Genomic DNA, 27,223 nt, shown 5'->3' with positions numbered 1-27,223 from the left:
TTACACTGTGGTGTCCCGCGTGGCGTGAGTTGCGAAACTATTCCGCATTGCTTCAAATGTAAACCAAACTCGTAACTCAAATATTCTCCTCCACGATCAGATCGTAGAAACTTTATTTTCTTGTTACGATGATTTTCAACTTCACTCTAAAATTCTTTGAACTTTTCAAATGTTTCAGACTTATGTTTCATTAAGTAGATATACCCATATCTGCTCAAATCATCTGTGAAGGTGAGAAAATAACGATATCCGCCACGAGCCTCAACATTCATTGGACCACATACATCAGTATGTATGATTTCCAACAAATCAGTTGCTCTCTCCATAGTACCGGAGAACGGTGTTTTAGGCATCTTGCCCATGAGGCATGGTTCGCAAGTACCAAGTGATTCATAATCAAGTGATTCCAAAAGTCCATCAGTATGGAGTTTCTTCAAGCGCTTTACACCAATATGACCTAAACGGCAATGCCACAAATAAGTTGCACTTTCATTATCAACTCTGCATCTTTTGGCTTCAACATTATGAATATGTGTATCACTACTATCGAGATTCATCAAAAATAGACCACTCTTTAAAGGTGCATGACCATAAAAGATATTACTCATATAAATAGAACAACCATTATTCTCAGATTTAAATAAATAACCGTCTCGCATCAAACAAGATCCAGATATAATGTTCATGCTCAACGCTGGCACCAAATAACAATTATTTAGGTCTAAAACTAATCCCGAAGGTAGATGTAGAGGTAGCGTGCCTACGGCGATCACATCGACTTTGGAACCATTTCCCACGCGCATCGTCACCTCGTCCTTAGCCAGTGTCCGCTTAATCTGTAGTCCCTGTTTTGAGTTGCAAATATTAGCAACAGAACCAGTATCAAATACCCAGGTGCTACTGCGAGCTCTGGTAAGGCACACATCAATAACATGTATATCACATATACCTTTGTTCACCTTGCCATCCTTCTTATCCGCCAAATACTTGGGGCAGTTCCGCTTCTAGTGACCAGTCTGCTTGCAGTAGAAGCACTCGGTCTCAGGCTTAGGTCCAGACTTGGGTTTCTTCTCCTGAGCAGCAACTTGTTTGCTGTTCTTCTTGAAGTTCCCCTTCTTTTTCCCTTTGCCCTTTTTTTTTGAAACTGGTGGTCTTATTGACCATCAACACTTGATGCTCCTTCTTGATTTCTACCTCCACAGCTTTTAGCATTGCGAAGAGCTCGGGAATTGTCTTTTCCATCCCTTGCATATTATAGTTCATCACGAAGCTCTTGTAGCTTGGTCGCAGTGATTGAAGAATTCTGTCAATGACGCTATCATCCGGAAGATTAACTCCCAGTTGAATCAAGTGATTGTTATACCCAGACATTCTAAGTATATGCTCACTGGCAGAACTATTTTCCTCCATCTTGCAGCTATAGAACTTGTTGGAGACTTCATATCTCTCAATCCGGGCATTTGCTTGAAATATTAACTTCAACTCCTAGAACATCTCATATGCTCCATGACGTTCAAAACGTCGTCGAAGTCCCGGTTCTAAGCCATAATGCATGGCACACTGAACTATCGAGTAGTCATCAGCTTTGCTCTGCCAGACATTCACAACATCTGGTGTTGCTCCTGCAGCAGGTTTGGCACCCATCGGTGCTTCCAGGATGTAATTCTTCTGTGTAGCAATGAGGATAAACCTCAAGTTACAGACCCAGTCCGTGTAATTGCTACCATCATCTTTCAATTTGCTTTCTCAAGGAACACATTAAAATTCAACGGAACAACAACACGAGCCATCTATCTACAACAAACATAGACAAGCAAAATACTATCAGGTACAAAGTTCATGGTAAATTTAAGTTCAATTAATCATATTACTTAAGAACTCCCACTTAGATAGACATCTCTCTAATCATCTAAGTGATCACGTGATCCAAATCAACTAAACCATAACCGATCATCACGTGAAATGGAGTAGTTTTCAATGGTGAACATCACTACGTTGATCATATCTACTATATGATTCATGCTCGACCTTTGGGTCTCAGTGTTCCGAGGCCATATCTGCATATGCTAGGCTCGTCAAGTTTAACCTGAGTATTCTGCGTGTGCAAAACTGGCTTGCACCCGTTGTAGATGGACGTAGAGCTTATCACATCCGATCATCATGTGGTGTCTGGGCACGACGAACTTTGGCAATGGTGCATACTCAGGGAGAACACTTTTATCTTGAAATTTAGTGAGAGATCATCTTATAATGCTACCGTCAATCAAAGCAAGATAAGATGCATAAAATATAAACATCACATGCAATCAATATAAGTGATATGATATGGCCATGATCAACTTGTGCTTGTGATCTCCATCTCCGAAGCACCATCATGATCACCATCGTCACCGGCGCGACACCTTGATCCCCATCGTAGCATCGTTGTTGTCTCGCCAACTATTGCCTATACGACTATCGCTACCGCTTAGTGATAAAGTAAAGCAATTATAGGGCGATTGCATTTCATACAATAAAGCGACAACCATATGGCTCCTGCCAGTTGCCTACAACTCGGTTACAAAACATGATCATCTCATACAATAAAATATAGCATCACGTCTTGACCATATCACATCACAACATGCCCTGCAAAAACAAGTTAGACGTCCTCTACTTTGTTGTTGGAAATTTTACGTGGCTGCTACGGGCTGAGCAAGAACCGTTCTTACCTACGCATCAAAACCACAACGATAGTTCGTCAAGTTAGTGCTGTTTTAACCTTCGCAAGGACCGGGCGTAGCCACACTCGGTTCAACTAAAGTTGGAGAAATAGACACCCGCTAGTCACCTGTGTGCAAAGCACGGCGGTAAAACCAGTCTCGCGTAAGCGTACGCATAATGTCGGTCCGGGCCGCTTCATCCAACAATACCGCCGAACCAAAGTATGACATGCTGGTAAGCAGTATGACTTGTATCGCCCACAACTCACTTGTGTTCTACTCGTGCATATAACATCAACGCATAACACCTGGGCTCGTATGCCACTGTTGTGGAACGTAGTAATTTCAAAATTTTCCTACGCACACGCAAGGATCATGGTGATGCATAGCAACGAGAGGGGAGAGTGTTGTCCACGTACCCTCGTAGACCAAAAGCGGAAGCGTTAGAACAACACGGTTGATGTAGTCATATGTCTTCACAATCCGACCGATCCAAGTACCGAACGTACGACACCTCTGAGTTCAGCACACGTTCAACTCGATGACGATCCCTGGACTCCGATCCAGCAGGGTGTCAGGGATGAGTTCCGTCAGCACGACGGCATGGTGACGGTGATGATGTTCTACCGATGCAGGGCTTCGCCTAAGCACCGCTACGATATGACCGAGGTGGAATATGGTGGAGGGGGGCACCACACACGGCTAAGGAACGATCACGAAGATCAACTTGTGTGTCTATGGGGTGTCCCCCTCCTCCGTATAAAAAGGGGGGAGGAGGAGGGGGCCGACCAAGGGGGTGGCGCGCCCTAGGAGGGGGAAACCTACTCCAAGTAAGTTTGCCCCTCCCTTTCCTAGTCCAAGGAGGAGGGGGAAGGAAGAGGTGGGAGAGGGGAAAGGCAAGGGGGGCGCCCCCCCTTCCTTGTCCTATTCGGACTCAAGGGGAGGGGGCGCGCCTCTTGCCATGGCCGGCCCCTCTTTCTCTCCACTAGGGCCCAACAAGGCCCATTAGTTCCCGGGAGGGGTTCCAGTAACCCCCGGTACTCCAATATATATCCGGTAACCCCCAGAACTTTTCCGGTGTCCGAATATAGTCGTACAATATATCAATCTTTATGTCTCGACCATTTCGAGACTCCCCGTCATGTCCGTGATCACATCCGGGAATCCGAACAACCTTCGGTACATCAAAACTTATAAACTCATAATATAACTGTCATCATAACGTTAAGCATGCGGACCCTACGGGTTCGAGAACTATGTAGACATGACCTAGAACTGTTTCCGGTCAATAACCAATAGCGGAACCTGGATGCTCATATTGGCTCCTACATATTCTACGAAGATCTTTATCGGTCAAACCGCATAACAACATACGTTGTTCCCTTTGTCATCGATATGTTACTTGCCCGAGATTCGATTGTCGGTATCTCAATACCTAGTTCAATCTCGTTACCGGCAAGTCTCTTTACTCGTTACGTAATGCATCATTCCGTAACTAACTCATTAGCTACATTGCTTGCAAGGCTTATAGTGATGTGCATTACCGAGAGGGCCCAGAGATACCTCTCCGACAATCGGAGTGACAAATCCTAATCTCGAAATACGTCAACTCAACAAGTACCTTTGGAGACACCTGTAGAGCACCTTTATAATCACCCAGTTATGTTGTGACATTTGGTAGCACACAAAGTGTTCCTCCAGTAAACGGGAGTTACATAATCTCATAGTCATAGGAACATGTATAAGTCATGAAGAAAGCAATAGCAACATACTAAACGATCAAGTGCCAAGCTAACTGAATGGGTCAGGTCAATCACATCATTCTCCTAATGATGTGATCCCGTTAATCAAATGACAACTCATGTCTATGGTTAGGAAACTTAACCATCTTTGATTTACGAGCTAGTCAAGTAGAGGCATACTAGTGACACTATGTTTGTCTATGTATTCACACATGTATCATGTTTCCGGGTAATACAATTCTAGCATGAATAAATAAACATTTATCATGATATGAGGAAATAAATAATAACTTTATTATTACCTCTAGGGCATATTTCCTTCAGAGGATGGGGTGGCGGATGGAGGAGGCTGGCCGCAGTGGGGAGGTTGTTGTGGCGCCGATGGTGTATGAATGGGGAAATGGAGGGGGAGGGGGGGACCTCAAACTTTGGGACACGCTTGTCTGAAAGGTGGCAAAGTTACGAACTTATCCCCCGTTTAAAATTCCAGACATCACGTCGGTTGGGGATAGGACGGTAATCTCGCATCTCCCAAATATTTGCCGGTAACGACTTCGGGCGAGGAGAGGGTGTTTTTCCGCCCACGGTTGGCGCCCACAGTGTATGAACGGGGCTGATAGGTAGGGCGGTTGTGTCACGTCTGAGGGAAGTTACACATCTGCCCCTATTTAAAATATTAGCCTACATCGATTTCGAACGAGGAGAGTTTGTTTTGCCGCCCACCGTGGATGAATGGGAAATGGAGGGAGAGACACATGTCTTTCGGACGAGCTTGAATCAAATGTGTTTTGCCGCCCACGTTTGGCGCCCACCGTGTCTGAATGGGCTCAGAGGCCGTCGTGTCACGTCTTATTGAAGCTACTAGTCTACCCCTATCGACAGCAGTGTAAATCCGGTCGATAAGGATGTCAAGTATCAGGGGTAGACAGTAATTTCCATCTCGCAAACACTTGCTTCGGGCAGCCCGCAAATGATAGTGGGTGTTTAGCCGCTTCGTTCAAAACTTGGGAGAATTAGCATTCACGTTTGCCCTGGGCCCTGTCAACTAAATCCAAATCCAATTTTTATTCGATTACGAATATCCACAGATAATTCTATGTTTTGTTATTTATTTCTTCAAAACCACAACAAAGATTTATTCCACCTTTATATATGATTATGATTTAGAAATGTCGTGATCTTCTAATTCAGTAGGTTGGATACACTTTGAGTCAAACAGTTATTTCATCCAATACAATATGCTCACACAAAAAACATTTCACCTTATTTCAATCATACAAGTACTAAGGATTACCTCGCCTAAAAAATTCGGATCATTACAACACATGGACAACATAGGGGATCTTACAATATAATCCATTCAGAGACATGACACAACATGCAAGTACAATAATCTAATGACAATTTCAACTGCTATCTAAAGAAGAACTGGGATTACCCTGGGCTTAATATAGCAGAAGCAGCAGGACCTCCTCCGTCTTCAAATGCAACATTCTTACTTCCTCCAATTCTTGGGTTACTTGCATAATGCGTGCAGCTAATTGCATAATTTCCAGCTTCAAGATCGAGATTACCTCATTCATGGCAGCCACACCATCTCTTTCTGCCTCTAGTAGAGCCTCAAGAACTATAATATCTGTGCTCAGACTGCTCTCCGGCGGTATTGCCTCTGAACTTCTACCATCTGGTAACATGGATGGTGCACTGCTTCCACAAATAGATTCTGGGGTTGTACATTGTGTCCTAGTGTGAACAACATCCTGGACATAAGTAAGAGATAGTTATCGCATGATCCAGGCAGTAAGCTTACATGGTAAATGGCATACGAATTATTGCCGAGCATGGCAAGCTATATTTAAATGGTTCGAAGAAGCATCAGCCGAAAATAAATTAAAATGGTAAGATGAAACTAGGGATGTAAGTGGCAAATAAACAACATCCGCCAGTCCTATCTAGTTAGTTTTTGCTAGCTCCCTGGTTCATTTTCCTCAAAAAAAAACTCTTTTGAACTATCATACCACTAGTGGACTTTAATCGGGATTAAACGGGACCCAGTTGACATCCCTAGTTGAAAGGGAGTGTACCACCACCGCTATATTTAAGTTGCCAAGGCATCTAAGCAATTGAAATAATCTGAGAAAGCACTTAACAGTGTGGCCTCATATAAACTACGAAGACAATCTTGTGATGAAGTTCAGAGGAAAAGTTAAGGACTCAAATGAACTAGGCATGCATTTCTTTACGATAGTACAATAGGCATTGCTGACATATTGGCCAACTCAGGTATACCATAACAAGTAACAAACAAGCATTCAAATCAAGCAATACAGCAAAGCAGACAACTGAACTTTTTGTTATTTTGTAGGATTACAGGTTGAGGGCACAAGCCAAGAAAGCAGCCCACACGCATTACATTTCACATGTACTAAAACACACTGGCTTACCATATGTTGCTGTGAAGCCTCGCTGCTGTTGCAATGTTCTTTGAAGATATCGTCAGCATCCCGTGGTTGCAAATCTACTTCTTGTAGTTTATTCTGCACCCTCTATTTAGGTAAAATTAATTTTAATCGCATGCACTGGTTCGAATTGATCATCAATGGTTCATCTAAACTAATGAAAGAAGGGTGTGTGCATACACGACAATATATCTGCTTCCCTCTATTTTTATGCTTGTTCGAGGTGTTAGCCCCAAAAGAACAAATATTTTGCTTGATGGGGTTGGCAGCTCCATAATTAATAGAAGCATCAAATTAGTCATGCAACTTGGGAAGATCAAGAACACACAAAAAAGTAATGAACAGAGGCTCGTAGCAGTGATGTAATAGCTAGCATCAGAAAATGTAGGGTAAAACGAACAAAAACCAGCGGAACCACATGCTAGTTTGCTGATGTGTAATTAAGCATAGAGAACATGAAGCAGTCTGATGGAACCAACAGGTGGCATCAGAACAACACCATTATCATAAATATAGCATGCAAGAAGTAAAATAGTAGGCAGTGATATCTAGGAAGTACAGTAATACTTAGGACAAAACTAAAGCATATTAACTATATGTGCACTGGTATGTAATTTAGCACATGTAACATGTTCACTGCCAGAAGTATGGCCCTACAGGTGTAAGCAGAATAACGCGTCTCATGAAAAACTGAATGATGCCCTGAAGAAATTCAAAGGTGCGGTGCTTATGCTAAGAGAGTGAACGTAGGCGCCGACCATTGGATAATAGTACCTGATTCTCGGCGGCGTATGGGTATCGTTGGCATACTTGATAGCTAAGGATCTCGATGGTGGTCGTGTTGCGGTTGAGTTTGGGCCGGCTGTCGCCGTCGCTGAAGCGGCTCCGGTGCTACGGTTGTGGCGCCTGTCGACATACAAGAAAGCTCATCTGTGGTAAGTGAACAGTTGCACGATAAAGAGAAAAACCGAAGGAGTACAGATCAAAATAACCTGATGAGGCTGCGACGTCGGTAAAGCAAGGCCGGTGGAGTTGAATATGGCGTCCGTGGAGCGGGTCCGATGCAGTGGACGAAGGCTTCGGCGGGCGCGTTGTACAGTGCTTTCGGTGAGGCGGATCTATTGCGGCGGACGAGGGCTTGTATGAAGGGCCAGCGAAGGGACGGACGAGGGAGTCAGTGAAGGGCCTACACTGTGGTGGACAAGGGCGCCGGTTAAGCAGATCCGGTGTGGTGGACCATGATGGCGGTCAAGGAGATCTGGAGCAGTGTACAAGCCAGTTGCTGAAGCGGCTCAAGTGAAGTGGTGAGTTGGCAGTTGGGGGTTCCAAGGTGCGGAAGGTAGATCCGTCGGGGTGTGAGGTCCACCGCTGTGGCAGAGGACTAGATTCGGCGGCCTGCCGTGGGAGGGGGGGTCGGGGAGGGGCTCTGGGGAAGAATGTTGGGGGCAAAGAGGGGAAAACAATGGAGTTACCAAAGCAGCCATTTTCCGTTCATGTGGCAGGGCTAAAACAGGAATATCGCAGGGCTAAACTTTCGGGCGCGAGATATTTTGATGTGAGTGGGAAGTTTGAAAGCTTTTGGCGCCTGAAATTATATTCTGCTCTTGTACGACCGACTATGATATCATGGCCAAGAATTTGTTTGTTTTGCACGCAAATAAAAGTGCAAGTTTTGAAAATCAATGTCTCCAACTCCAAACTTAGATTGTCCATTCAATCCAAATATGGATCATTGAGATACTACAAGCAAATACCATCATATGGTCCCATTCAAATGAAATTCCAAATGTGTTTATCCCAAATATAATGACAAAAGCAAAAATGTGTATGTGTATGAATAAAGTGGATGATTATAAAGTTTGAACATGCCCGTATGTGTATATCTCTAGGTTTGATATATGAATTTGAAATCACGAAATCCCAGCTTAAAAATGTACCTCCGTTTAAATGAATTACAAAAGCTAATGATGGAGTCGAATTCCAAAATTCCAATCTTAGGTTTGTAATTCCGATACATCAAAGTATATCACACATGTTCAAAAGTATCGTTATCTCATAGTACAAACTGTGAAACAAATTGATCAACCTTGAGTGCACACACTATTGACCATGTATATCTCAATTACGCTAAAGTCCCTCAAATATAGACACCTCACTCTTTATCTGAAGCCAACCCTCCCTCGTCGCCCCCCACACACAGAGAAGTCGGTCTCTCCCCCAAACACCAACACACGAGCACATTAACACCCTCTCTCTTCTAAAGTCCGGACCCCAATATAGGTCTCTATCACTTTGTCTCTTGGGCATGCACACATCTCTTGCCCCACTCTCTAGCTAGGTCGCCCGACATCTCTCTTTCCCAAGCACACACACTATGTAGAGTGCATCTTTCCCATACACACAAAACGTCGCCCTCAAACGTCTATCACCCTAGTTATTTGGTTCTCGCACACTCACCTCACACACCACCCCCACTGCAAAACAAGCACACTTTGTCTCCTTGTGCACCACTCTCCTCTTTCTATCTCTCCCACATGCGGACCCGCCCCAACTCCTCCCTGTATACATATATGTCGTGACTCTTTCCATAGCTCCCTAATGTATCATCATTCTCGATCTCGCACATTGTTCTCTACACCATCTATTCTAGATCTCTCATGAAATCCCTATCACACACACGATGACTCGCTTCCCTTGCGTCTCCGTACATAGGCCAATTTCAAACAACATCAACTCTCTCTCTCTCTCTCAACACCCCTCTCCCACACACAATCGATGTCTCTTCCAAATAGTCTGCTCCCCCACCCGCACCCATGCTATCCCGCTACTACACATGTCACACCATTCCCCCTTCCCTTATACTAGGTTTACATCATTAGTGGTCTCTCTACTCCACATACACACACTCCCTCTCACACACAAACGCGCGCACAAACACACACAGACACGCACAAACACCCATTAATCTGGATCCTCATCTCTCCCCATGTCCGCATGTGTATCTCGCACACTCACTCTATAATTATGTATATGTGTCTCCATGTTACACAACACAAAGCCCCATGTACATGTCTCTCTATCCTCCACACACATAGACACAAAGAAACTGTTATCATTGCCTCAGTCTCTAGACATATCACACACGCACACTATCTCTCTCTCTCGCAAACACGCTCAACAAGGGTTTCCCCATGAATAACTTACCGTCTATTCATCAACAGTCGTGGCAGTACGGTGAACACGAGACGTGAAAAAGAATAAATCTACACATGCTTAGACCATCTAGTATGACTACTAGGACTAGAGCAAGCCAAAAAGCGCGCCGCCGTCACCCCCTCCTTATCGGCGACGGGAAAACCTTTGTTTTACACAGTCAAGAAGTCATTGTGCTAAGGCCTCACATGCTGAGGCGTTGAAAAGAATGTAGATGCTAGTTTACGGAAACAAGTATCGATAATACGTTTGTATCTCCATATTTATATTTCTTCTCTTATAAAAAACCGAGTTGGTGATGATGGTACGCGTGCTATCTTGCAATATAGACCGTCCGATCTATATTTGACTGATGGAAATTAAACTAAAAGATACCCGCACCCCTCTCCACATTTGCAGACAAGGCCTTCCCTTGTTCATCCTTATCTCCAACAACCTCATTGTTGAGCAATTAAGAAAGGAAGCCTCTGGAACAAACTGGCCTGGTGGCCGCTGCCGGCGTCGTCAATCCCCATGCCTCCGCTCAGTCCGATCACCAATCACCACCACGCCCCACTCCTCTTCACCTTATCTCCTATTTCTCGAGATATCATTAGTTTTTACACATGGGATTACTCCCGCATGGGTCAATCACAACGGGTGTTTTTATAAAAAAATGCATCTTGATGTTCCGTGCAATGCACGGATCTTGCTAGTACTCCTATAGAAGACTAAGTTGGTGATGATGGTGTGTCTGCCATCCGTCTTTTGTGACCATTAGATCTACATCTAACGACTGTGAGGTAAGTTGTTGCCTTTTCTCACAAACATCCCACTTGTCTACCAATTTGCAGAAAAACCCATAACTAGTATCATAAAACCAACCACATCCCTCCCTGACCTCACCAAAACAGCCCAAGGAATATATTCTAATTGAAACATAATATATCTCTAGTGATACTAGGAAAATTGCCAGTGCGTTGCACCGGGAGATAGGCTTAACATGTGTTATGCAACCCGCATCTTCGCTGCATAATAAGGACTAGCAAAAGAGCCCGTGCGTTGCAACGGGACAAAAAGAATAATTCTATCCATTTTCCTAGCTCAATAATGTGAATTAAAAGAATGGCTTTTTTACTAACGCACAAAAATGTTGAATAATGTATGAAAATGCATGGAATCAACATTAGTACAAGCATTTGATTTTATGAAAAAAGGGGGGAAAGGTATTTGTTTGCCTCCAACCGGTAGGGCTGTCAACAAAGCTCGCACTCAATGAACTGTTTCGTGCTCGATTAACTATATGCTCAAGTTTGGCCACTTTGACTGGTTGATATGTCAAATATGGAACATGTAATTTCCAATAGATCATGATGTATTGTGCTCTAAATTTGTACTATTGTTTCATCATTGGTCGCTTATTTGTGATTGGTAAAACCACTACGATAGCCTATAGCTTAAGGACATCTGCAATGCTAGACTCTTGTGTAGGCACTTAAGAGTAAAAAGTTAAACATCAAAAAATTAAGAAAAAAGTAAGCGCCTTCTCATTCAATGCTAGGCGCTTATCAGCGGCTCTAAATACGTAGGCCCGGCAACCCGTTTCTTTACTCGCGTGCCCAGGAAAAGAGAAAGCGCTCAATGCATCTATTGGTACCGGGCACACTGGGAACAACTAACACAACTGCCGGTCTATCGGAAAATAAATCCTGGCGTCCATCAATTGCAGATGCCCTAAGAGAACATGCAATATGTATATATCCGGCATCAAGTCCCACAAATAAATTTATTTGTAGTTCAATGCACATATATTCTGCCGGCAAACATATATGATTATCTCAAGATGTCGTACACATATATTCGTATGAAAAGGCACTGCCTTTGGCTCAGTTAATCCATTTATAGCCATATATTAAAACAGAAGGGTACATATAAATTTTGCCCCTTGTATGATTTTCAAACGATGTATATGCTGAACAATAGCTTTGAATACATAATTCAATTCCAAAAAATAATCAGCATACAGATGTTACATACAGAGGCATTGTGGTCTTGAAGTTGCAACATACATAATGAAATGTAATGCATGACATGCTTGATCTAAAAAGGTTATGATAGTAATGAAAAAATGTACGATAGCAAGGGAAACCTTACGTTGTATCAATGCTGTTATATATTTGAAATCTCAGTGCACATATATATATTTTCTAGCAATACCAAGCTTTGATCTCAAACAGAACATATCCACATTACCCTCAGGATAACTGAACAATAATACCTGACAGTGGGTCACCCGGTTCAATCCATCCATCTTGGCACCAAAATCGGAAGTTCTGGGTAGCTCCAGCTTGCCAAATAAAAACTGAATGATTATGATTTATGTACCTAGGTGATATCCCTGTGCAGATCATGATGGTTATAGTACTGTACCTATTGCCAACTTTGCTAGCTGCATCACAGAAATTAACACCTAAAGGGTTGAAGCACAAAATATTCAGTACTTACTATGAGTAAAGGAAAATCATAAAAATTATATCTATGGACTTGCAAAGACAATCAAGAGCAACGGCTGATGTGAAAGCTTTCATTGGCTGTATATATGACTCGTCTTTTCCATCAAATTGTCACTGATAGCACAAACATTTGTGATTTGGAACCAATTGGACAGAAAAATAGGATGCAAATTTATGTCCTCTCGCATGAAACATGTCAGCTGCAAAAATCATGTCATGTAATAGAAGCTACCATTAATCATGCAGTGCAAGAGGCCACAAACACGCTCCATTTGGATCACCCTGGTAGCAGCCAAGCCCTCTACTGTTCCGCCAGCAGTGAAGCCCCGGTGGTCCAGCCTGAGTTTTTGCATGGTTCATCTTCTCTGCACTGAACACTTTGGAGATGAGATTCTTTGTCTTCTCTGCTTTTGGAAAAAGAAAAAACATAAAAAGGCCTAGTTCTGATCCGTCGGTTAATTTAATTTGCCTCTGGTTCTGATCAATCATGCATATCCGTAGTACCAGGACATTTTCTGATCAGCGTTGTTACTATTTTATTTCACATTTAAATTCTGTGTTTAACTTGAACTCTGCATGTCCTCCTCGTCCTCAGACGTTTTGATCCCAGCCATACATTCCCCTGAATGTTATGTTATTTGTAGTAGTATGATGCCTTCATGCCTGAGAGGGACCCTGCTTTCTTTCCGGGCGGTTTTAGCTGTCCTCTACCCACACCATGGGAGTTGGTTGGATCCTAAGTGGAGGCCTTTAGTGCGTGTAGCCTGCCTTCATGGCACGGCTAAACATTCCCAGTATACAGAAACATCCTGGCTTAGCCAAAGGTATTTCTTAAGCCTCTTAATTCTTAGTAGAGGAGCTCATGCGGCAGTACTGTGTTCGTTTGGAGAAATATGTTTTTATAATTTTGGGTCCATTGGCTGTTAGCTTACAGATATACTTATAGTTTCCTGTATGTGCATTAATTGATTTTTATTTTGGATCCGTCGTATGTTAGGTTGCAGAAATATATATCTTGCTATATGTGCAAAGTATTTTGGAAAGTTCCTTACCAACCAATGTTCCTGCAAATTAATTGATTTTAATTTTTTGATGGCGCAGAAAGATGGCGTCCCACATTCGATAAATTTTAGTAATGCAAAAGGAAGACTGTAATGGCCGTAAAAGCAGAGGAACACAACTAACAAGAAGTTAACCGAGAATATTCAACACTGGAGCTACAAGAAGATTGAATCAAACCTATATATAGTCTGTTCTTGTCAAGATCGATCGAGCCTCTTCTGGAGCTCCCGGGTCCCGATGTGTCCTGTGTACCTCAACCTCAATGCACCGTTCCTCTCCCCTTGCAGCCTCCTCTCTGCTGCATAAATCATATACTGCATTTGCAGCAATATAAATGCCACTCTCAGCACTCCACACCTTATACAGTAGTAAAATATCTAGCTGATTCTCTACGGTTCTACATGCACATTGAATACTGGAGAGTACCTAAAATCAAAATAAGAGAAGGAGCAAGGATGTACACGCCTGCTGGAAAGTACATACAATTGAAAGAAGAAAAGGAGCAAGGATGTACGCACATGTTCCCTAAGCAGCCTCTCCACCTTACCATGCTGGCTAACAAGAATCCCTAATCCTCACAGTCTCTCACTTGACGTTCTGCTCCCTCTTCCCCAAGCTCGCACCTGCACCTTCTTCTCCCTACCTCTCCTCCTCCCTGAATCCTCCTCTTTCTCTCTTTTCCACCAGGGAAAACTGAAGAGCTGGCATGGCTTGGAGCTATCTACCTGCAAGAAATTCGTGCTGCCACGCCGGATCCCTCCGTCTCACGCGCCCGTCTGCCATCGCCCAGCTCCGGCGAGCTCCTGCCTAGGTCGCCGGATCCCTCACTCCGGCTTTCCTCGTCGCCACCGGCGACCCCCTCCTCGCCGCCCGCTTTTGGATCAGCCTCCCCAACCCCTGCCATGCATGGATCCGCCCCTGCAAGCTCCAGCCGCCGCCGTCTGTTCTGCATCGAGCTGCTGTGCCACCCCCAACCGCTCGAGCCGCCGCATTGAACCGAGCCAGAAGGTGCACTCGAGCATCATCTGCGTGTAGCCGGTCGGGGAGGGGTAGGCGCGCCGGCGTGGTGGCTGGTGGTGGCGCACGGCGGCGCGCGGTGAGGGGCGTGGCAGGGGTTGGAGATGGGATTGGGAGGCAGGGCGTGCGGGGAGAGGGGGGCTGATTTTCTTTCCTTTTCTCTGGCGTACCGGTTCGTGTTAACTTATTGTGAGGACTGCGCGTACAATACCGAAATCAACAGGGGTTTCTTTACAAAAGTGCACGACGGTGAACCCGGAGACCCAATCCGTGCTTTATTATTAGGGAGAGATATGAGCCCCCAGCCTGAAGAAAAGCAAAACTATCCAATTGTATATGAAGACGAATATAAGAATGTTAACCCGTAAAAAGAAGGAATATAAGAATGTCATAATAGTAAAATACTCGGAAAATCATAAAACCAAGCCAGCCAATCAGCAATTGGAACAAATCAAAACTCATCAAGGAAAATAATAACAGAAGTTTTCAGCATAAAAAGTGAAACCTGCTTCTAACCATCGGGATTCGATTAATTGCTACTAACTGGTGGCACAATGAGTATTCTTTTCTAGATGCAGTAAGTTCGGTTTCCAACATAACAACAGCTAGCTTCACTACAAAAAAATAAAAATCGATAGCAGGTCTGGTATTGAAAACACAAACAGCTCACACTTTAAATTGAGATGGCTCTTCTTCGCAAAATAAAAATAAAATAAAATAGCTCTAGCTTAACTGTGGCAGCTTCAAGCACTCTCATCAATGTGCTTATGTCAAATCGATGTAGATATTCCAACATGAATTTAGTGACAGCAACGGATGATTCACAACCAGTGAAAAAGAAGCAGGGGAATAGAGGATAACCGGAAATTCAAGAAAGAAGCAAGAAAAAATGTTTTGGGTGCTTACTGTCTCGCCCAAAGACCTTGTTTCATTCGAGGCAAAAGTTACAGTGCTTTTTTACAATAATATTAGTCATGGCCACCTTGCAAAGCCTAGACAACGCAAAATAGAAATTCATACAAAAAAATCATACCTTATTCATTTGCAGGAAATTAACATGAATTTTGTAGCGATTTTGGAAAGAGCAGTTCACATATTTACATTGTGTGATAGGCCCGGACTACTCCCTCTCTTGCAAGTCTGCCCATTGCTTCACTTTATTGAGTATCATCATGCTTGTGTTCTCTCCTTGAATGTAATCTTGAACCTCTCCTGTAGAACATCAAATAGAGCGCTTGTGCCATCAGAGGTGATGGTGATACCATGTACATCTGAAAGTTTATCTTTTGGCATGAACCTATTCAAAGTACTAAAATCAAATGATGGTCTACACATGGGTGTGCCAATCTTGCCTTAGGCCCTTAACTTTTGTCTGTTTGCTAATTTCTTCCATGGCTTAGGAGCATGCATTCTTCTACGGATTGATTACTTTTGACATTTAAAAATGTTCTCATGCCTTATCAAGTTATCATACAGGACAATCCCATATACGAACCAAAAATGGTTTTGATTACATAGTAATTACTTATTCTAACACAAAAGCAAAATGCAAAACAACCCGCATAAGAGGGCCAAGGGGTGCCTGAATACAGTTCCCAAGATTAGCACGCACAAGTGAGATCTTTGGTACTCCCTCCGTTTCAGTTTACAAGTCCTGCGTGTATACCTAGGTTGCCAATTTTATCACCCTAATTTTATCACCCTAATAAAAGGAGTGTGGAATCTTCTGTTGCAATACGCTTCTCCTGAACCATACAGGGAAGTTACGGAAAACATCAGTATGTACCCTATCATTCTTGTCTATTTCCTACAAATCATTTTTATGAGTTGTTCACTATGAGAAACAATCTTAGGGAAAAGCTAGATTAATGACCAAAGAAATGAAATTATAGACCAGTACGTAGTATGATTGAATTATTAGAGAATATGCTGCTATAGAAAATGCATTTAGTGAAACTGGATTATTATCTTCTTAAACCAAAAGAGAATGTATGGCTATAACAAAAAGGATTCGAGATGAGAAAAGAAATAACATAATGATCAAGAAATGATGGCAGAAGAGATACAAACACAAACCTGATGTTGCTAATAGATAATTGCAGATGCATGGCTCTACCGATTTCATAAGCAACATCTGTAGATTGCAAAAGTTGGGTCATTTAGGGTCTTTCCTATAAAAATAGTAGCATGTGCTCCAGTTACTTCCCCAGCAATACTCTTTTGCGACGCTACTCTTCTAGCAAAAATAATAACTTAACAACTATTCTTCATTTCAAAATCGTTCATGCAAACCCACGGAAGTCCAGACTTCTTTGCCTATGATTAGCCCTACAGCCTGAAGACTTGCACTGAACTCATCGTCTTGTTGCCTGAAGGAAATTTAGTGCGAACATCAAGCAGACTGTACGAGCTTCACAACCACAATAGCAGAGTGCATAACTTGGTGGTTTCATATTTAACATCTTCTACTTTGATATTGTTTTGACAACTCGATGGAAAGGCTCGACAGAATAACATGGTTATAATTAACAGTCTGACGACCTAACGCAAGCATTTCCTTCTGACGGGGAACCGACTCCACACCATAGGTTCAAGAGCTTCCAGGGGAGGCCACCATCGAGAAAAGCTGTTTCTAAAAGGTGGGACTTAACGTGGGAGAGCAGAGACTACAATTGATAAGGACGGTCCGAGGGAAGCCTGAGGGCACGGTTGTAGGTAGTGGCAGTTTCGGCACATCACTTACAAGTTGAGACCCGTGCATGTTTAATGTTATTTTTCAAGCGCCATGGTTTGCCACGGGAAAAAGGCAAGGAAGGCCTCCAAGTAAGAAGGCGGGTAATGCCTCCAAGTGCATACCTTCTAATTAGAGCATCTAATTAATTTGAGTCTGTGTTTCTAATTCTTAGTCATAAGCCTGAAACAGTATGTCCATTTGTCACCATGAACCTGCAGTTTTTGAAATAAATGAGTTTTGTTCCGTATGAACTGATCAAAGACGACCATTGATTTTACCTTGGCACTTGACTGAGTGAGAATGTTTGAGAAAGGATGACGAGTTCCCACACTCCTTTTTTTAACCAAACGACCAGTGTCCTCCCCTAGTTACACAAAAAGTGGTGGCAAAACAAATATCATTAGCAACCATGAGGGTGATAGACTAATAAGAAAGTGCAGTCTGCATTCTTTTGACCAAAACTATTCATATTTCTGCAGTGCATCTATCCATTAGCAGTAATAACATTCTTCTGTAGTTTTTGCGGTATTGGTGGCTAATAAACAAATTCCTGAGGGTAACTCTTTTATAGAATTGAAGTTATGGCAAGCTCAAACCATCAAACAGTTGGAATACATTGCCAATGCCAGATAGCAATCAACAAGGGCGCATTCAGACTGACAAAGGGAAGTGCGGATTGAACCTGAGAAGTAAAAGGAGTTGTTGGCTGGACACAGTACTACAACTCGTTGTCGACCTTGATGGAGATCCCCAGGTCCGGCCACCTACAGGGCATTTGTATGCTGCGTCTGCCGCGTCGATGGTTCGACATAGCACCGGCTGCATCATCTCCTTTCCCTTCCCCCATGTTCTCTATTAATTGGTGGTTGTACGGTGCCATAATGAACTCCCTGTAGTGAGTAAACATAGATCGTGGCCACACATCAACAGAAATAAAATGCTGCATAGAGGCAACGGAGAAGAGCAATGGCGATGTCGGGGCTACTGGTGTTGGACGAAGTTGAAGGCTGTCCAGGTGGAGGGGCTCACCATAGTGGAGAAGTTGGATGCGGCAGCTGGTGAACGGCGAGGAGCACCGAGGCACGAACCAAAGTTGGTCGCGCCCTCCATTAATCTGCTAGGCCAGGGCGGCGGTGCGTGGAGGGCAGCGAGCAGGGGAGCTTCGAGCGGCAGCACACGGGATCATTGGCGCGTCGGGTGGCCTGGTGGAGGCTCGCTCCAATGACCTTAGGGTCCAGGCGAGCTCGCTGGGTGAGGCCGTTGAGATGGCGGATAGGCACTTGGGGATCAAATGGCGACGCGGGACCTCGGCAGCGGAGCCTGGCCTGGCAGGAGCGATGGCTGGGGTTCCTGGGCGGTGCGGCCGCCGCGGGGAGGTTGACGCGGCGATTCGACGGAATTTGGTGGCTACTCCATGGATTTGAGGACACAAAATCCAACTCTGATCCAAGTCAGAGAAGCACGACACATGTGCAGGAGGTTCGAGATTGAAGAGGCTGCGGGTGGCGCCGGAGAGTATTAGGGGCGGATCGGGAGGGGAAGGAGAACAGGCCGGCGGATGGCCGGAGAAAAAGACCTGCCGCCGCCGACGGCGCCATGCCCGTCTAGATCGAGCAGAGCACGCATAAAGGAAAAGAGCCCGTCCCTTTAAAATGACCACGGGTTGAATATAGCAAACTATAGGGTCTTTTCTGCAAAACCGAAACGTTATGTCAAATTTACCACTTAAGAAGGGATTGCGGGTTGAATTCCCAAAAGCACAGGGGCTTTTTGGAAAAGCGCCGCGACAGTGAACCCGGTGACCCAGTCCGTGCTTTATTATTAGGGAGAGATATGTAAATAAAATTAGAGTGTTTTGTATCAAGTTTGTGAATAAGTATTATTCTAATTATGATTCATTGCAACGCACATGAACATTGCTAGTATTTCCAACCATGCAAATTTTTTCCCTAGTATTCCATAGTTTCGAGTTTTCCATCAAGGTATTAGTCACCCATGGTTGATATTTACTTTCAATCATGAACACATATGCACTATGTAACTAGCCTTGCTTATTGGGTTCCAAAGCTTAAATTTCACTCCTACTTACAATATGTAGAGTATTTAACAAAAAACTACCACTTTCAACCAGCCCTAAGAAGAATTTATTGTACAAAAAATAGCAAAAACATACCCAAATTTTTTTAATCCACGCCAAAAACTACTACCTACCGATTAGGTTAGTTTAAACCCATTTATGACAGGGGTGGCCCACACGTCCGTGCTGATGAGACAGCTTAAACCAACACATTTTGTTTGACCGTTGACACGAGGGACCCACATCTGACCTTCTATCCTGTTATTCCCCTTCAAATCATTATTTTTCCTGAACATTACTTCAAACAGTACTGATGCGTGTTCGTCGGTGGCGCCGGTGATGAGCGAGTTGGCCGCCGCTCCGCCGGACGGGCCGGACGCCGCGCTGTCCTCCGCACGGGTTTGCAGGCTGGCCCGAGCGTGACTCACGAGCGAGCAAGCCGCCGCGCTTGCCTTCGCTCGAGCCAGATGGCTGGCCTTAGCGCGGCGCGCGCGAGCAAGCCGCCGCGCCGCCATGCCAATCTAGCTAGCAAACCTTATAGACAAGCAGCTGGACGGAGCTATCTTGGCTAGCTAGCGGTTGCGAGCGCCGGACGGAGCTGGCATCCAGGCTGCCGCAAGATGGGCTCCACACCGCCGACGGTTTTGACCTCGCCTTCTGCCGGTGGCGGTAGCTGCGTCCCATGGCCGAGGATGACTAGGTGGACGGGCCGGAGGTAGGAGGTCACTCGGGGATTTTTGTGCAGAGTGACATGTAGGTCCCACAAGTCATAACGCCCGGTCGAATAGAAGGCGTTGACTTAATGGGCGACATGGGCCCTGTTTGGATACTCTAAGTCAGAGGTTAGATTCTAACCCTGAACTAACTCTAACCAAAGTTGTGTTTGGATGGCAGGGTTAGATTGACAACAAATGTATCCAAACAGGGTCATGGGTTGAAACGTGCCTATTATGGCACTTTGTAGAGTAGTCGTTTCTTGGTAGCGCTGGTTGGTAAGAGCATGTACAATGGTTGATAAGGTAGTCTTATCTTAAGTCTGCCACATATGCAAGTGGTAGTAGCTTCTTGGCATTATTAGTGGTTTCTTGGCATTATTAGGGGTTTCTTGTAAGGAACAATGTACTGCTAGCGACAAAAGGTGATTCTAGGTTGCGTTGTACTCTAACGAGTACTACTAGTGGTCGCGAGAGTGTATACCTTGTTTTGTGGGTTCGATCCCGGCCGAACGCACGACAGCCTTTTTTTAAATAGTAACTTCACTGTGAGCCAATATTTTACACGGGTAGTTTGAGTTTTGAAGTCAAACGGACATGCGGCACCACAATCTGGGTGCACTAGATAGCCTAGCCATGTGAACGGGTTTTCTTTCCCAGCATCTCATGGCTCGCGTGCTCGCCCTAGCCGCACCTCGCTTGCAGCTTCCTCATCAGCTAGTAGCATATTTAAACTAGCGCCTCCCAATTAAGCCCGAGGAGCCGGAAAAGCCTGGCGCGGCATTGGGAACTGTGCAATATGGCTCTGTACGTAAAGTGCTCTACTACTACTCTGTAGCTTGTGGCGTTGCACGCATGGACTTCACTCCATTATCGGCTCTACTATAACAGAAATTCCTCTTGACGTGTTTTTTTTAAACAGAGGCAAAAGCTTTGCTTCATCTCATTTATAAAGAAGGAACTATTAACAAAGTTCGACGAGATCCATTACACCTCCACAAATGGAAGCGAAAAGCCTAGTCTTGCTGTATCAAATAACTCAAATGTTCTGCCCCCGCAGTAATCGTCGCTGATAAACAGGCTGCTAGTGTGTGCGTGAGAGGAGCAACCCTCCACTATGTGCTCGGTGCTAAAGTTCTGGAAAGTATCCCACATACATATCCATGCCAAATGAGAGAAATTTAGCACCCCTCCCATAGCGTGGAGGATTTGGCATCGACTCCAGCTTGACCCCACATATGTATAAAATAGTAATAGATTAGCCCAATCCTGTGTCTCTGGCTGTTGCTTCGCTTGAGAAAGTACAATAAAGAGCTTAGTTTATTGCCTCAAAGAATGTGGCATCGGAGCAAGTAGAGGCATCGACGCCCTGGATATTTTGTTTGGCATCGGCTGAGCAATGGAGGGTACCGGTGCCAAATATGTAAAAGGTGAATTTGGCGCCGCTTTTGGCCTACATAGTGGAAGGCCTAGTAGGCCAGCTACATGAGAGGAGCGGTTGAATAGAGCACCGAGAGTACCCACTAGGCCACTACGCAGGTGTACTTTCCCTGCATTGATAGTAAAACGATGGTTCTAGAGAATAGTAGTACCCTCCACTTCCATCTGTAGCTCCTTGGCTCTGAGATTCAAGAGTTCAAAACTGGTACACTATACTAGAAGTACAGTACATAGCACTAGTAGTACCCTCGCACTACTAGTTGAGAAAGTAGTACTAGTACTGCTACAGTACGATTACGTACTCCTCCGTCACATAATGTAAGACCTTTTTTGACACTAGTTGGCGTGTACAAAAAATAGCAAAAACATACCCAAAATTTCTTAATCCACGCCAAAAACTACTAGCTAGTGCCAAAAATTTCTTACTAGTGCTATTATTTACAGTATAATGCAATCCCATAACATCCCATAATGCTAGTACTAGTAGTAAATAATATCCTCACCCCTTCGCTATAGTTGGAAGGAACGATCTACAGTTGGAAGGGACGAGGCCCTGCGGTTACTACGCTCTTATCTCCTCCTCGCTAGTTCCCCTCCCCCCGAAGAGAAGGCAGTTCGTCGCTGCTCCCATGGATTCACCAGGCGGTTCTACTCCTCGTCGGGGCTGGGAGACCTTGGACAATGATCCTCTGGGAGAAATCGCACGCCGCTCCGACGTCCTCACCGCTGCAAGACTCGATGCTTCCTGCACCAACTTTTTCAAGATGGTGCTTAAAATGGCTTGGGAAAAGGCCATTCTTGTTGGTCTTCCATGCGTCCTCGAGGAGAAGGTTCTTCTATGGGACAATCCTTCGAATAGTCCACCGCTCCCTGGCCATGGTTGCACGTTGTCTGCGCTAGAGTTGCCAACGTTGAGAGGTAGTCGGATTTTGTCCGATGAGCAGGTCAGTAATGGAGTTTCAACATGTAGTACTTGGTGTCCATTTCCATCCCGTAATTTCTCTGTTGCCCACCGTCTTATATATAGGTCTGGGTCGATGCCAACGAAGATTGGCTTGCATACCTCCAGCCGGATACCACCATCATTTTGCACAACATCCATGATGAGCCACAAGTATAGGGGATCTATCGTAGTCCTTTCGATAAGTAAGAGTGTCGAACCCAACGAGGAGCAGAAGGAAATGATAAGCGGTTTTCAGCAATGTATTCTCGGCAAGTACTGAAATAAGTGGTAACAGATAGTTTTGTGATAAGATAAATGGTAATGAGCAACAAGTAACAAAAGTAAATAAAGTGCAGCAAGGTGGCCCAATCCTTTTTGTAGCAAAGGACAAGCCTGGACAAACTCTTATAATAGGAAAAGCGCTCCCGAGGACACATGTGAATATCGTCAAGCTAGTTTTCATCACGCTCATATGATTCGCGTTCGGTACTTTGTTAATTTGGTATGTGGGTGGACCGGTGCTTGGGTACTGCCCTTACTTGGACAAGCATCCCACTTATGATTAACCTCTATCGCAAGCATCCGCAACTACAACAAAAGTATTAAGGTAAACCTAACCATAGCATGAAACATATGGATCCAAATCAGCCCCTTACGAAGCAACGCATAAACTAGGGTTTAAGCTTCTGTCACTCTAGCAACCCATCATCTACTTATTACTTCCCAATGCCTTCCTCTAGGCCCAAATAATGGTGAAGTGTTATATAGTCGACGTTCACATAACACCACTAGAGGTTAGACAACATACATCTCATCAAAATATCGAACGAATACCAAATTCACATGACTACTAATAGCAAGACTTCTCCCTTGTCCTCAGGAACAAACGTAACTACTCACAAAGCATATTCATGTTCATAATCAGAGGGGTAATATTGTGCATAAAGGATCCGAACATATGATATTCCACCAAATAAACCAACTAGCATCAACTACAAGGAGTAATCAACACTACTAGCAACCTACTAGCACCAATCCTGGACTTGGAGACAAGAATTGGATACAAGAGATGAACTAGGATTTGGAGATGAGATGGTGCTGGTGAAGATGTTGATGGAGATTGCCCTCTCCCGATGAGAGGAGCGTTGGTGATGATGATGACGATGATTTCCCCCTCTCGGAGGGAAGTGTCCCCGGCAGAACAGCTCTGCCGGAGCCCTAGATTGGTTCCGCCAAGGTTCCGCCTCGTGGCGGAGGAGTCTCGTCCCGAAAGGTTGCTTATTATTTTTTTCTCATCAAAAGACTTCATATAGGAGAAGATGGGCGTCGGAGAGCCACCAGGGGGCCCACGAGGTAGGGGGCGCGCCCAGGGGGAGGGGCGCGCCCCCCACCCTCGTGAGCAGGGTGTGGGCCCCCTGGCTTTCATCTTTGGCGACGATTTTTCTTTATTTATTTTAAGATATTCCGTGGAGTTTCAGGACTTTTGGAGTTGCGCAGAATAGGTCTCCAATATTTTTTCCTTTTCCAGCCAGAATTCCAGCTGCCGGCATTCCCCCTCTTCATGGTAAGCCTTGTAAAATAAGAGAGAATAGCCATAAGTATTGTGACATATCGTGAAATAACAGCCCATAATGCGATAAATATCGATATAAAAGCATGATGCAAAATGGACGTATCAACTCCCCCAAGCTTAGATCTCGCTTGTCCTCAAGCGAAAAGCCGATAACAATAAATATGTCCTCATGTTTAGAAGTAGAGGCGTCGATAAAAATAAAATACAGACATGAAGGCATCATGATTATTTTCATAACAGCAACATATATAGATTTGTCATATGATTACTTATGTTCTAGTGATGATCTTTTCACAAAGCCAAAGTATGAATCATAAACCTTATTGGGCACCAACAAATTATACCCTCAGTCATTGAAGCAATTGCAATTTATCATAACATCGGAAAGAGTCTATGTCAGATCTTAAAAGCAAGCCCACATACTCAACTATCACTTAGTCCTTCATAATTGCTAACCCTCACGCAATACTTGTGGTTATCGAGTTTTAATCGGACATAGAGAAAGATAGGGGCTTGTAGTTTTGCCCCACAACCTTTTACCCCAAGGGTAATGTCAACAATAATAATTCATGCTCCCCCACATCCAATTAGATATATATATATATCATGTTCTTTCCAACATGCTGAGCTTGCCAAAGGATAAAATGAAAAAGGAAAGGTGAAGATCACCGTGACTCTTGCATAAATTAGAGGATAATAATAAAAGATAGGCCCTTCGCAGAGGGAAGCAGAGGTTGCCATGCGCTTTTATGGTTGGATGCACAAAATCTTAATGCAAAAGAACGTCACTTTATATTGCCCCTTGTATGTGAACCTTTATTATGCAGTCCGTCGCTTTTATTGTGTCCACAACAAGTTCGTACAAAGCTTATTTATCTGCACTAATAAGTCATGCATATTTAAAGAGCAATTTTTATTGCTTGCACCGATGACAACTTACTTGAAGGATCTTACTCAATCCATAGGTAGATATGGTGGACTCTCATGGCTAAATTGGTTTAAGGGTATTTGGAAGCACAAGTAGTATTTCTACTTAGTGCTGAGAATTTGGCTAGCGTGAGGGGGAAAGGCAAGCTCAACACGGTAGAGGAACCATGACAACATACTTTATCTCAGATGTAAGAAAACATAACTCATTATATTGTCTTCCTTGTCCAACATCAACTCTTTAGCATGTCATATTTTAATGAGTGCTCCCAATCATAAAAGATGTCAATGATAATATATCTATATGTGAAACCTCTCTCTCCTTATTACTTCCTATTAATTGCAACGATGACCAAAGCTATATTTGCCAACTCCCAACAACTTTTAATCACCATACTCTTTCTATGTGGAATCATTACTTTCACTAAGATCAATATAAACTCTTTGTTTCTTTTTATTCTTTTCTTTATTCACCCAAGATCATGGCAAAGTAATCAAGCCCTTGACTCAACACTAATCTTTATTATATATAGCTCACGGACTCGATTGCATAGAGGGATCATAAAGCAAAACTCAAAACTAGATCATGCCATGACTTTATTCTACTAAATCAAGATACTACTAATAGGATTGAACTAAGAAAAACGGTAAAGATAGGAGTTGTGATGGTGATACAATACCGGGGCACCTCCCCCAAGCTTGACAGTTGCCAAGGGGAGTGCCCATACCCATGTGATTATATCTCCTTCTTTGTTGTTGGTGGTGGAGGTGTTGTTGATGATGGAAGCTTGTCGTCCACCCTCCATGGCATAGGCTCACCCTCATAGAAGGATGATCGAGTCTCCGGAATCCTCAAAATCTGCAACGGAAACAGCTCGAAACGAAAACAGAGGATATTTGCGTGATACGGTTGTCAAAACCTTCGGGAGAATATATAATGAATTTTTACCGACCAAAATACGTATCGTGTAAGAAAACGGAGTCTGGAGGGCACACGAGGTACTCACGAGGTAGGGGGGCGCGCCCAGGGGGGTAGGGCGCGCCCTCCACCCTCGTGGAGGCCTCGTGTCCTCCCCGGACTGCTACTTATTTTTCTATTTTTCTAAATATTCCAAAACGGAGAAATATTGCTTTAAAAATTGTTTTGGGGTCGGTTTACTTACCATACCACATACCTATTCCTTTTCGGAGTCTGAAACGTTCTGGAAAGTGTCCCTTATGTATTCCTCCGGGATTACAGTTTCAATAATATTGGTTTCAACATTTATGGGATTACCTATTGATTCTTTGACCGTTTACCACCTTCGGATTTGTGCCTGCGAAGTTGTTGATTTTTATGGCACCAGAACGATAGACCTCCTCGATAATGTAAGGACCTTCCCATTTGTATCCTTTTATCATGCCACCTTTTAACTTTTTCTTTAAACAGCTTGGCATTTTCATAAGCTTGGGTTCTCCATTCATCAAGTGAGCTAATATCAAACAACCTCTTCTCACCGGAAAGTTTGAAGTCATAATTGAGCTCTTTGATAGCCCAATATGCCTTATGTTCTAGTTCAAGAGGCAAATGACATGCTTTTCCATAAACCATTTCATACGGAGACATACCCATAGGATTTTTGTACGCAGTTCTATAGGCCCATAATGCATCATTCAGTTTTTTGGACCAATTCTTTCTAGACCTATTGACAGTCTTTTGCAAAATTAATTTGAGCTCTCTATTGCTCAACTCTACCTGACCACTAGACTGCGGGTGATAAGGAGATGCAATTCTATGATTAACATCGTATTTAGCAAGCATCTTACGGAAAGCACCATGAATAAAGTGTGAACCACCATCAGTCATTAAGTATCTAGGGACTCCAAACCTCGGAAAAATAACTTCCTTAAGCATTTTAATAGAAGTGTTATGATCGGCACTACTAGTTGGAATAGCTTCTACCCACTTAGTAACGTAATCAACAACAACTAAAATATGAGTGTAACCATTAGAGGCAGGAAAAGGTCCCATATAATCAAAGCCCCAAACATCAAATGGCTTAATAACAAGTGAATAATTCATAGGCATTTCTTGACGTCTACTAATATTACCAATTCTTTGACATTCATCGCAAGATAAAACAAACTTA

At 43.7% G+C, this 27,223-nt stretch overlaps 1 long non-coding RNA gene across 4 annotated transcripts; it reads right to left on the bottom strand.

The window, feature by feature from the left end:
• Positions 1 to 12,012: 12,012 nt before the first annotated feature.
• On the bottom strand, positions 12,013 to 19,093 carry LOC119310791. Of its 4 annotated transcripts, none has more exons than XR_005150749.1 (8): positions 18,451 to 19,093; positions 18,104 to 18,311; positions 17,700 to 17,785; positions 17,544 to 17,633; positions 16,764 to 16,821; positions 14,189 to 15,899; positions 13,848 to 13,984; positions 12,013 to 12,978 (listed from the first exon to the last, which is right to left on the bottom strand). It is a non-coding gene; the product is annotated as an uncharacterized LOC119310791 (long non-coding RNA). The 4 variants fall into 4 exon arrangements; XR_005150750.1 differs by having other exon boundaries at positions 12,013 to 12,973; XR_005150753.1 differs by having other exon boundaries at positions 15,789 to 15,899.
• Between the last annotated feature and the right edge of the window lie 8,130 nt (positions 19,094 to 27,223).

This window comes from Triticum dicoccoides, chromosome 5B (genome assembly GCF_002162155.2).
Source record: "Triticum dicoccoides isolate Atlit2015 ecotype Zavitan chromosome 5B, WEW_v2.0, whole genome shotgun sequence".
Taxonomy (NCBI): domain Eukaryota; kingdom Viridiplantae; phylum Streptophyta; class Magnoliopsida; order Poales; family Poaceae; genus Triticum; species Triticum dicoccoides.
Note: the sequence above shows the minus strand (reverse complement) of the source record. Positions and strands in the feature narration are given on the sequence as shown.